This window comes from Phyllostomus discolor, chromosome 11 (assembly GCF_004126475.2).
Source record: "Phyllostomus discolor isolate MPI-MPIP mPhyDis1 chromosome 11, mPhyDis1.pri.v3, whole genome shotgun sequence".
Classification (NCBI taxonomy): Eukaryota; Metazoa; Chordata; class Mammalia; order Chiroptera; family Phyllostomidae; genus Phyllostomus; species Phyllostomus discolor.
Window position 1 is genome coordinate 2933581 of NC_040913.2, and position 12825 is coordinate 2946405.

At 54.8% G+C, this 12825-nt stretch overlaps 1 long non-coding RNA gene across 1 annotated transcript; it reads left to right on the forward strand.

Moving 5' to 3' along the window:
* Positions 1 to 545: 545 nt before the first annotated feature.
* On the forward strand, positions 546 to 12358 carry LOC118497290. Its single transcript, XR_004899813.1, has 3 exons — positions 546 to 559; positions 6717 to 6726; positions 12222 to 12358. It is a non-coding gene; the product is annotated as an uncharacterized LOC118497290 (long non-coding RNA).
* The last annotated feature ends 467 nt before the right edge of the window (positions 12359 to 12825 follow it).

Sequence of the window (12825 nt, forward strand, 5' to 3'; positions counted from 1 at the left end):
GCACCTTCCTGACAGGAAACGGCAGCAGCTTTCCCAGTGACCTCAAAAGAGACCATGGAAGACATAACTCATAGAGGTATGGGCGGGGTTAAAGGTACCCAGCAACTCCAAGATGGTCGTCTGTGTGCTCCCTGGCTTTGGAAGAGGAAGGCAGCCCCAGCCCCAGCCCCAGCCCCCCCCGCAGAGGGGAGGCCTGGGGGGCACACACCCAGCTCCCTCCCCGCCAGCTTCTGACCTCCGGGACCTCCCCTGCGCTCTATCAGGAAATCTCGAGGAAAGGGTGCCCAATGGGTGTGTTTCTGTTTCAAAACTGGGCCCCACACAGCAAGACGGAGAAGCACAGAGGGTGGTTTTAGAGGATCGGGTAGAAAGCACCCGGCACACATGGGACACACATTCAGCACCTGATTAAACAGCCGACACGTTCCGGGCGCTGTGCGACGCCCTTCCCACACAGCGCCTGTTTGATCCGTTCTACAGCCCCACGGCGTGGGCATTACTGCCTCCGTTTTTTCGGGAAGAACCCCAGTGTTCACGACGACACAGTAAAGGTGGTGGGGTGGGTGTCAACGTCATCCTGATTTTACTGGGGAGCACACTGAGGCTTAACAAAGGCGAGGGGCTTGCCGAAAGGGGTGAGGCTGAGCCTGAATCTTCGCGGTCTGTGTCCCTGTGTCACACCAGCCTACGTGGCCGTGGGGGGCTTCTGTGCTGCCTGTCTTTACACACGTGGATGCTGCTCGGTGGGTGAGAGAGGCCGGCCGGAAAAGGCTGCATGCTGTATGTTTCCAGCTCTACTGCCTTCCAGAAAAGGCAAAACTACGGAGACAATGAAAGGATCGGGGGTTACCAGGGGTCAGGAAGGAGGGAGGGAGGAAAGTGTCCAGACGAAAAGATTGCTAGGGCGGCGAAACTGCTCTGTTCAATGCCATAGTGACCGGAACATGTGATTACGCATCCGTCCAAACCCGCCCGGTGTACGCCAGGCATGGACCGTCGGGGGAACTGTGGGCTGGGGGGACGTTGCTGTGTCCCTGTAGGTTCATCGACAAATGTACATCAATGAGTTGTAACAAATGCACCACTCTGGCGGGGCGTGTGGGGAGCTGGGGGGCTGTGCTGTGTGTGTGTGGGGGGGGGGGGCAGGGGCCTGTGGGGAATCTCTGTGCTTTCCTCTCTGTTTTGCTGTGAACCTAAAACTGCCCTGAAAAGTACAGTTTACATTTTAAAAAATAATGTTTTCTAATTAAAAAAGGAAAAGAAAACTACAGTACATCTTAAATTATATCTACTTTGATCCACATTTTGTTTTGTTTTGATGAAGACTGACTGATAGATAATATCAAAATTTTACACAAGGCTGTCTTCCCAGAGCATCCCTCCACCCCAGGGGAAAGCATTACTGTAAATCCATTTATTGCTATTATTTTAAGTTTCACAAGGAAGTGAAAAGGAGAAAGCCATTATCTTGGAGGCGACGCTGTAGTCCATTGCCCGGTGCCCCTGAGAAGAATGTAATTTGTTAAAGAGGCACTTGGGACCCGGCCGAGCTGCTGTGCTAATGCTGCCTTCATCTCGATACTTCATTGTTCCCGTAAGCCCTTCGTCATCCTGGGAAAGGTGCTTTATTTCCAGATGAGGTCGTTCAGGGTAGGAACCAGGTACCTCGATCATGATTGGATCAGCGATCTGGGAACACTTTGCTTTCCGGCCCTTTCAGACCAGACTCTCCATCAGGGTCCACCGTGAGTCCCCGCTGGCTGCCGCAGGGTCTGCAGGGGGGCACGCCGGGCCCCACGTGTCCACCCGCAGGGCCGTAGCAAACCCTTCTCCCCTACCCGCCCTCCCCGGCGTGCGCCACGGGCATTCCTGCCAAGACGGTCCCTTCCACATCGGCAGCATGCGCACGGGGGTCAGCCTGGTGGAAGGACTTCTTCCCTTGGCGCCTTGGGAAACTTCAGGTGGATCGATGGGCAGCGTGGGAATGCTTCCTCTGCTGTGTGGCCTTTCCTAGGGAACCAACCTTGCTGAGAGGCGAGTCCCTCCTAGTCCCACTGAGCGCGCACATCCTGAGCTCGGAGGCCCCGCAGTACAGGAAGGCCACCACGGGCTACATTTCTCCCACGGGAGCAGACGAGGCCTTCCACGCACTTATGTCAGCTGCACGGACCTGCGTCCATGTGACATGATCATGTTTGCATGTTCTCACACTAGCCTGCCAAACCCCACTTTACCCATAAGGCACTGGATGTAGGGAAGGCGGGGCGTGTTGAGGGACGTGAGCTCAGCTCTGAGTGGAGCCCCAGTGGACAAATTTGGGGCGGGGCCTCTCCGAGCTGGAGGCGGGTGTCCTGGGGACCAGCCCCGTGCAGAGGATGGAGGATGGGGGCGTCAGCAGAAGAAACCTCCAGAGCCGCAGAGAACTGTTATGAGTTCATCGGAGCCAACTGGCAACAATTGCCAGGAAGCAAAGTCTCAGTGGATTGAGACAATGCCCCGAGAACGGCAGTTTTGCAGTTTGTTTTCTGCTTTATAATCAAAGGAGGAGGCGTAAGGAGGGCGACGTGAAGTTCACTGATGGTGGAGTGGGGAGGAGGGAGAAGGCAGAGCAGGGTGATCCCTGGGACTGGATGAGGAGTGAAATGATGAGACGAATGAGTGAGCACAGGACAGTTAACGATGATCACGCCCAGCACAGACCGCTGGCTTTCGGGGAACCAGGTGGCAGTGGGGGGGCCCTTGGCCTCCTGTTCTCAGGTGGGAGACTGTGCCCCGAGGGGTCTGGAAAAAAGGGGGTCACTCCAACATCCCAAAGGGGTGTTGTCATAGGTGCGAAAAGATGACAGACAGGCTCAGTTACGGTGAAGACTGACCTTCGTCAAGGACGATACGGGCCTAGGACAGGACCGCCCGCCATGACCTGCTTGGAGTTAGAAAACTTGCATGTCAGACCGTCCTACGAGGTGGTTACTTTTGGTCTCCGAGTTTGTGAGGCTGCCATGCAGGCCCCCACCCCCACCCTGAGCTTGTCGGGTTCAGTACACGGCCCCATCTTCCTTCCAGAAGGGTGTTTAACCCTCTATTGCCCGTCAGGACTTCTCTGTGCTTTTAGTAGAACATTCCAGTGTTTGCAGTAGGGGCTCCCACCTTGGTGGCCCTGTCCAGGACTGCTCCTCTTCCACAGACTTGCCCAGGGGCAGAGGGAGGCACGGGCGCTGTGGGTGGCAGCTGCCAGTGTCAGCGAGAGGGGAGAGCCGCTGGGACCGACGCCGGCATGAATGTTCTCACTGCGCCGAACAGCTGGGAGGGAAGCCAGGTCAGAGCTGCCCACGCATGCAGACGCTGCCCTGCACGGCAGTGCCCTTTCCTCGTGAGCAGTGACATGTTCTGCCAGCAGACGGTGAGAGCCCGGGACCATGGAGGCCCGGTGAGGAGGAGGACAAGTCCTCCTGGTTTTATGGAGACGTCACATGGGCAAGCACCTGGAGCCCAGTCCGTCGGGCCTCAAGCAGCCACGTCCCAGGGAAAGCCGCTGGCTGTCAACCCCTCATTCAGGCCGGGAAGCTGGCGGTCACCCCGGCTCCACTCTTCTCTCTTAAATGCACGGTTGTTGTCGCCAAGTCCTGTCTACTCTGCATTTCTTTTTATTTATTTGTTTGTTTGTTTGTTTGTTTGTTTATTTAGTTCTAGAGAGGGAAGGAAGGGAGAAAGAGAGAGAGAGAGAGCGAAACATAAATGTGCGGTTGCTGGGGGCCGTGGCATGTACCCTGACTGGGAATCGAACCTGCGACACTGGTTCACAGCCTGCGCTCAATCCACTGAGCTACGCCAGCCAGGGCTTAGTCTGCATTTCTAATAGTGTGCCCATGTGTCCCCCTTGCATTCCCAGTGCCGCCTCTCTGGGCCACTGTGCACCTCAAATGCAGCCTTTCCACTGGCCTCTGGTATCTAACAATGCACCATACCCACGATCCAAGCAGAGTGCACACGCCTCTGTTCCACTGAAAACCTCTCCATGTCTTCCTGTGTCTTTGGTAGAAAATCCCATTTCTGTAGGTGTTAGATGAAGCTGCTCATGATTCAGCCACGCCCACTTCTCCTCTCTCCTTCCTTCTCTCCTCCAGCTTCTACCCAGCGTTCCGGCCACACCAACCCACTGGTGGGTCCTTCTCACACTCCTTGTGTTTGCACAGTTGCTCCTTCAGCCTGGAGTTCCCTTCCTATATTTTCACAGTGATTCACTTTACTAGTCTCTCAAGAGTCAGTCTATCGGAAAGGCCCTGTTCTCCTAGCGTTTGCCACATCTGTGTCATTTACGCAATTCTTTGTTCTTCCCCCGCATGGGACTTGAAGCAGCTGAAGTCCGACTTTGTTGCTTATCTCAGCAACACACGTGCTTCGTGCAGTAACTGGAAATAGTGTGCACTCATGAAATGTGTCCGACCGCACTCTGTTCGGGTATTTCCGCTAGAGGGTCTTCTCTCTCCGTGTGCTTGTGGCGGGAGTTGCTGCTAAAGACATATTCGCACTATGTTTCGGCAAGGACAAGTGCTGGAAAGGAAGATGGACATATGAGTACATTCGCACACAGAAAGTTAATGGGTTCCAGCATGTCACACACTGAAGAGGTGCCTGGGGCTGAGACCTTCTACCTAGGAGAAATTTCTAGGACAAATCCCTCCACCCACGTCAGACTTCTGGTCACCCCCTTTTTCCTCTGGGAGCCCCAGCGTCTGGGTAGCCAGCTGCCCATCCCACTGCTACCTTCTTTGCTTGCAGCTACCACTTCTGTCATTCCCTGGCTAGTGAGAAACGCGCAGAGCCAGCAGGAGTAGCTTTTTTCCTCTGCAATCTTTCTGAGGGCTCTCAGTGGAAATTGTAAGAAAGAGGTAATGAACAAAGGGACTCCATGTAATATTCTCCTATAGACACTTTTTGCTCTTCCCAGGAGTGTTAGAGGGAGGTAATGTTGCCAGTGGAGGTGGGGTTCTCACGGTGACACAAGGAAAGCATTCCAGGACACCCACAAGGGAGGGTGAGCGGTGGTGAGATCTATCCGGGTGGAAACGGAAGGCTGCCCCTGTGTTCCACCTCCCGCCGTCCCCCGTGGAAAAGGTCCAACCGTGTCCTCAGTGAGGCCAAAGCAAAGGCCAGGGTCCAAGTGTCTGCTTCATATCAAAGCCCAGTCCTGTGGAGCCTGCAGGTGGCTGCTCAGCGGCCTCAGTGCCCATCCAAGTGGTTTAGGATGGTCCTGGCAGCGCCAGTACCTGCCTGGAGCCTGTGTCTGGAGTTTGAGTGGCTGCTAGACCCGCATGGTCCCTACGGACAGAGCGCGTGAGCAAGCAAAGCAAATGCATGAGAGAGAGAGAGAGAGACAGAGAGAGAGAGAGAGAGAGGCTGAGACAGAGACAGAGGCCGAGACAAAGACAGGCTTGGGGGGAGCACTTCTTTGTTAAACTGGGTTATGTTATCTCGGGCTTGGGAAGGAGTAGGAGCTTTTTCAAAATAGCCAATCAGCTTCTCATGTCTTCAGGCTTCTCTGATGGGTCCACCGCCTGACCAGTCCCCTCTTTCCCCGGGCTAGGTTGGCAGGCCTCTGTAGTTGCCATTTTGGCTGCTGCGCATGTGCTACTTCCTCCCCAAAATCTGGGCGTGCGTGGATGGGGGGGTTGGAAACTTGGTCTTTCCTCCTTGTGGTCCTTCCCCACTGTGCGGGGGACGGGGGGTGTTAATCCCCCTTGTGGGCCCCGCTGGGATCCCCTCGGGTGTGAGCAGCTGCAGCTCCCTGGCTGAGCAAGCGGGCTGGGGCACCCTGGTTGACTATGCGCACCCATGGCTGATTCCCTTTGCCTCCTTCCTTGTTAGGAACCAGCCAACCACTTACACGAACAATAAGACACAGGTAGGGCATGGGTCTCAGGCAATGTTTATCTGCACTTGGGAGGCCGCCTGTGCTCACTGCAGTTCCTAGAATCTAAGTGGGGAAGCTGAGGAAGAGATAAGATAGCCGGGGGCTTTGTACAGCTGGGGGCAGAGCAGGGGCTGGAGATGGGGTGGGGAAGTGGGGTTCTCGTGGTGACACAAGGAAAGCGTTCTGGTGCCGAAGATTCAAGGCTTTCATTCTGGTTGTTTTCATAAACCTGTATCCTCTGTGTGTGAATGGACAGCAGCACCTCCTGTTGGAATAAATTCCCTGCTCCCCCGACCTGGGTAGCACAGATGCCTGTGCCAAAGTTACGCAACAGATGGCCGTAACTGAAAGTGATGTGACGTCTTTGGTCAGACGTTTAGAGAAAATACACTTATGAGTAAAGCAGGATGTACATGTCGCAGTGATTTTGAAAGCACATTGAACGAGTCAGCCCCAAACTATTTACTAAGTGCCACTCTGCATGGGACTTCGTGAGGGCGGCTGTTTTTGTGTTGGGTTGGCCGAATGTAGGGCTTTGGGGTATTCCTTGTACATCCCCTCCTACGAGGGTATTGGGGAAACAAGGACTCCCTAAATTTTCAAGGTCTCTCCACTCTTGGTGTTCTGTGTGATGAACTTGGAACAGGGATTAAGGACATGTCAGCCCTCAAGGACAGTATCTTCTGTGGCCTTTTGAGTTGGGCATCTGTCATGACTTTAAGTGACCTACAGAAGCCTGGACCAACTGGGCGGGCCCAGCTCGTGGGCAGGACCTGGTGAAGTGAGATAAGTAGATTTGGCACAGGCACAGCCCAGTCAGGTCCTGAGTGCACATCCCTTGGTAACTGCACAACCGTCCCCGGAGAGTGAGTGGGTCAGGTGGTTAAGGCCCTGTGCCCGTGGCCCCCGGTCTACACTGTCTGCCTGCCCCGCCCTCCTCAGAGGGTGGGGCTACAGGTGAATTACCTTCCCTGCAGTTAGAGCTGCAGGACCGTGAATGGGCGTCCCGCCTCCGGGGAGCAAACGGGAGATTCCTCAGAGCTTCCTCGTGTCCACACTGTCACGGGAGGGAACCCGTGAGGCAGGTCCACTGCAAGGAAGGGCGCTGTGAACTGGCAACCCAGAAACAAAATGTCTCCAAAGGCTTGATGTGGCTTTTCAGGCCACGGAAATGTTCATGTCTTGATAGGTTTAAGGAGTAGCCACACGTGGGCAGCTTTCTAATCCTTTGTTTTGAAATTAGGTGTTTGTCTTGGTGGATGAGGACAGTGAGCAGGCGGCGGGTGGGGGGAGCCTGCTAACCTCCAGATCAGAGAGGCCCTTCAGATGGACTCAATTCACACTAAAGTGTGAATTACTGAAAGCCCCTCCAGGACTCCGTATTATTTACAGAGTCTCTCGCGGCCCCAGCAAATCTGTGGTGGGGGCGCTTCTGCTAGCGGTGTGACGCAGACACAGATGCAGCGGGGCACCGGAGACTGCTCCGGCAGCAGGGGCGGAGCCCGGAGACCGGACCCCTCTGTGGTCTCCTGCTTCCCCACGGCCTCTGCTCCCACTAACAGCTTCCAGGGCTCTCGTCGCGGGTCCCAGGCAGAACCGGAGGCTGGAGAAGGGAAGTGAGGCGGGGGGGGGGGGGGGGGGGGGGGAAGGCCACAGGTAGAGAGCGCATGGAGACAAGGCAGGTATGTCTTCCCATGTGCTGGCCTTTATAAGTCAAGTTTGAATACATTAGGGGCTAACTGTGCTTTGCTATAAACGCGTCTGTGCATGGACTGATTTGTCTGTAGAAACGTAAGAAGTGTAAAAACAATGGCCAACCGCCACGGAGAAAACAAGTGTTGCTGTTTATGTCAAACACTTGGAACACGTTCCGCCCATTGCTCCCTTGGGCTGGGTTGATACTGCCCGTGAACTTCCTTTAAGAAAAACACAGCCCCTCTGTTGGCCCTCCATTCCCATTAACCCCGCACTCCCCGAGGAGCCGGCCCGCGCTCCCTGGAGTGTGGGGGTGCCTTCGGTCCACTCCCTGCGGAGCTCTCTCGCTGCGGGCGGCGTTTCAGGAAGTCGGCTTTCCTTCCCGGGCCAGTAGAAGTGTCTGTGAATGTTCTGCCCTCTCTCTGCCCACTTCCTCTCAAGCCTCCAGACATGATCTCAGGAATAAGTGAAACATTAAAAAAAATTTTAATGGAATAATTGCAGGGCCGGCATACCCCCCGTGAGCGGCAGTGAGTACTTGCATCTGTCTCCCGACCGATGTGGGCTGAGAAGCTCTTCTTTGGCCAGAGGTAGTCAGACAGAGTGGTTAATTCGATGAGGGTGCTAATGCTTGTGGGAGAGGAAAACAGGCCAGGAGATGGGGGGAGGGCAGAGGGGGAGGGGGAGGGAAGCTAGGATGCAAAGTAAAAAGCTCTGGGTCAGCACAGCCCACGCCACGGAAGTACAATGTGAGCCACACATGTAACTGTGAATTTCCTAACCTCCTAAAAATAAAAAGGTAAAAGGAACAGGTGAAACTGGTTAATTTTGACTAACAGATTTTATAGAAACCAATATATCTAGAATGCTGTCCTTTTGAAATGTAGTCAATACACAGGAATTACCACTGAGATATGACATTATTGGCCCCGAGTGGGGGGTGGTCTAAGTCCTCCAAACCTGCCGTGGGTCTTCACGGACAGCCCACCTCTGTCCGGACCAGCCGCTCCCCAGGCTCCCGCAGCCACACGTGGCTGGTGGACAACCGCCCTCGGTGCAGAGCCGGGCGGGGACACATGGCGACGCCCCCAGACCACGCTAGAACCTAAGTCAGAGAGAGCATCAGGCAGAGAGTGAGAGCTAAGAGAATCGCCTAACCGAGCCCTGATAACCCAAGCAAGAGGCGGGTTAAGGGAGATTTATGTGGCCGGGGTAGAGACTACTCGGTGAGGCTTCGGAGGGCTGTAAGGGACCCACTTTTCGAAGGAAGGGCTGAGCTTGGGGGACACTCAAAGACGGCCTGGGTTTCCGTAAGGCGGGCAAGCAAAGCCGCTGAGCCCGAGAGCAGAAGCGGAGGTGGGTTCCTAGCGGGATGACTCCGCCCACCCCCGGTATAGGAACCAATGGGAAGGGGACTTCTGAGCCTAATCTGCATAATAACTTCCGCGTGTTGGAGTCCGCCCATCTCCTTTCCCCTGCGGTAAGGCAGCTTTTACCTGTGCGACAGGCCGTGTCCGTTGTGGAGCTCCTTTGCAGGCAGAGCTTTCGTGCATGGCCGTGGAAGGTTCTGCTCTGCGGAGGTGGGCTGCCCGGGACCCCCACCGGGAACCCCGTCCTCCCAGAGTGTCACTATGTGCTGACCACGTGCTCGTGGGAAGACAGGCGAGGGAGGGAGGGCTGTCGTTCTGCTAGGGGCAGTTATGATTTGTTTTATCGCAATATTACCCATCTTTAGAGCCTTCAGCCCATGGCTCTCATGATAGATTTAGTGTGAGGGTGTGTACTGCTTAATCATGAGTTCTTTTCCCCCTCCACGTGGGCTTTTGATGGCTTCATGAGAGCGATAACTGGCTCTTTCCGGACACACAAAACAAAGATCGACAGGCGATTGCAAATGCAGACTTCCCAGTGGAGCCCTCACCACCGACGTGGCCACGCCCACGCTCCTGTGCACCGAGGAGACTTACAACAAGGCCAGGGCTCTTCCAGGCCCAGCTCTCTGCCACCCGAAGGCCTGTCCACCCTCCGTGGCCCCTGGGCCCACCGGAGCTGCCTTTGTCCAGCCGCGTCCCCCTGGAGCAGCGGGCGTGCGCGGCGGCTCCAGAAATCGGTCACCGCCAGCAGCTCTAGGCTTTGCCAGGATACTCGTGCATGTGAGAAAAATGACTTCCTTGGAAAACAGCTTTGGAAGACACACACACGATCTCACACCGGGTGACAGGTGGAAATGAGTGCACTCAGACCTTTTATAAATCATAGCACTTTATTAAAGTGTTCGGTGTTCTCATGTGATCCCACTTGAACTTCACAGTGACCTTGCCCGGGCATTTATAAGAGTGGGGCGTGGATCCATGGACAGATGGACAGATCTCAGAGGGGAGGGGGTGGGGAGACTGGGAGACATTAGCCAAGGGATGTATGTACACATATGCACAGCCCATGGACGCAGACAGCGACGTGGCGAAGGCCTGGGGGGGGCTGGGGGGGGCAAAAGGGGGAAAAGGGGAGACACCTGTAACAGTGTCAACTATAAAAGAAAAAAAAGATTGCACTTTGTCTGACCCAGGAACAGAAGCCCAGACGCTTGCATGACTTGACCAAGGTCCCACCGCTGCTGTGAAGTGTGCCCAGCCCTCGGGCGCTGGCCTGCCTCCCACGTCCGCTCCCCCTGCTCCAGCCTCGTACGTTGTTCGCTCCGGGCCATGCAGCCTGGAAGCCGACGTCGTAACCACCGGCTCGTCTGCAGCCTCTGCTCTCGCCTATTGTAGCTCTGGCTGTATAGTTCTTGCCATCCAGCTTTAGGGGTCTCAGGGTCTTTTCTCCTCTAGGATCTCGGAGGGACTTGGATTTGCTGCCTACATGGTGGCAGGCCCTGATGCCCTCTTCCTGATTTGGAGTTCACGAGGTCGCTACAACCGCTCATAGGATGGAGTGGAGCGGCTGGAGGCTGCCCAGGTGTGTTGCTCTCTCACCTGCCTGCTCCAGCTCTAGGCTCTTCCTGCTGCAGCTTTGAGCTCCAACTGCAAGGTCATGGGCGGGGGAGGCGGGGTGCCCTTTGCCCCACTCCACCCCACCTTCCATGGTGACACATGTTGTTAAATGCTGCCCTCAGCAGAGACTTGAAGGAAATGGCTCTTCTCACATATGCTCCCTCTTTATCATCCCCCCCCTCCCCAAGAGGTGTTTGGAGGCTCAGCCAGAGGGACGTCCAGGTAAGGAGCTCTTTGCTGCTCCCAGGAGTTGCGTTCCTCCAATCACGCCCACTGAGTTTCCACCCAGCCATCTGGCCTCCGTGTTACAGCACAGAAGGGGGGCCAAAGGGCAATACAATATTACCAAAAGGACCCTCTACCGGGCTCGACCGTCTGCCACCAGGGAAAAGACATCTCTCAATGACAGAGATTCGTGAAAAGGAAAAGAACTGTTTATTTAATGCTGTACACACTTAAAGTAGTGACCTAATGTCTTCATCAAAATACCAAAGTCCCTTAAAACACCCACAAACAGACACAGTCCTTCCTCCCCCCCTTTGCCCCATCTGGGGTACCATATCTCAGGAAAAGAAATAGAAGTCTGTGGCTCAGGCAGCCCCAGGTTCTTCCTAGTAATCTATCTCAGCTGGTAGGCCTCCCTCAGTTCTCAGCACCATCAGCTGTGTCACTGGGATCTCTGCTAAAGCTGGGTGGTAGTTCCCCCTTCTAAAGCTGTGGGGGTCCCCACTCTGGCAAAGCCACGTGGCTCTCCTTCACTACCACAGCCACGTGGTCCTCTCTGCACAATAGCCACGGGAGTCTCCACACTGCCAAAACCATGTGATTCTCCTTTCAATGGCTGCGAGGAGTGGGGGCCGCCACTCTGCAGAAGCTGAGTGGTGATTCTCTCTCCCAGGGCTGCAGGAGTCCCCACTCTGACAAAGCCGTGTGGTTCTCCCCCCAGTAGCTGCTGCGTCTGGGTTTAAATCCCCACACCAATCTTCCTCTGCAGCCCCATTTCCAACTCCTCCCACAATTGGCTACACTTGCCTACACTCCCATTTCCTTCCAGCTTTACTGGGCTGCCATGGTGAGTCTGAGCAGGTGTGGCTCCGTGTCATGGAGCCAATCTTCTCCAAGCCCCCACACAGGCGCTGTAACTCAGGGGACCTGCCCCCAGTTACATCTTGGTGGGGAAGTTACTTCCATTCTCCTGGCTCAGAGCAGGGTCACAGCTATTTAACATGTCTATGCAACCAGTTAAAGGTTATAGATATGTTAAATGACCATGCCAGAGGTTAGCTGCAAGGCTGTTGCTATGCAAAACAGCTCTCAATGGCCCTGTTCCATGTGTCCCTTCCCCCAACCCACACCTGTGTGGGAGAAGGGGGTGAGGACATCCTAATATTTCTTAAACACCCTGAGTTCTGGACCCCTTTCCAAATCCCTATTTGGGGCCCCCCTCTTGGCTGCACCCTGTAACAATCCCTCCTTTCAGATATACACCCACTTTATAACCTTATAAAGGACAATGAATGAAGGTCTCATCTTCTTGTAACTACTTCCTGCTGGACATGGTGTCGTCCTACCTACCCTTGGGTCAGGGGTGCGCTGAAAGGGGGAGGGGCGGGTGCACCCCAGAGGAGGAAGTCCTTCCTGCAAGGGGAAGGACCTGACAGGATCCTGGTCAGCTGGCTGTCACCAGGAAGTCTCAGGCTGGGTGTCCAAAGGCTGGTGTTACTGGACCCTTGGCATCCTGGTCTCATTCTGGAGGTGACAGGTTTGGAAAGAATTGGAAGGACAATTACGTCCTAACCACTGAACGACAAAGGCAGGGACTTAAGTAAAGAATGGCTTGCCAGGAGGAAGGTGTACAAGGCACGCTACACCTATCCAAAACTCTTGTGGCCCCTTATGCTTGACTCGGGCTGAGGGGAATACATTAGGATTTCCCTCCTTTCAGATTTCTGGCCCCTTTCTGTCCAAGCCATCAAGACAGAAAAGGGAAAATCAGTTCTAAAGTGAAGCTCACAGACCGCCCAAATCCTTCACCAACCCAACCACTTAGTTTCAGCCAAACTGTTGAGTCTCAGGGGCCAATGATGAAAATAGGCTCCTTAAGTGAGGCCTACATTGCAACCAGCCACTCAGCTAATGAGGTCATAGGCATATGCCCTATGAAAACAGAAGAACACACAGGTTAATTCACACAACAACCCCCAAACCAGTCTCTATGCCTCTGAGACT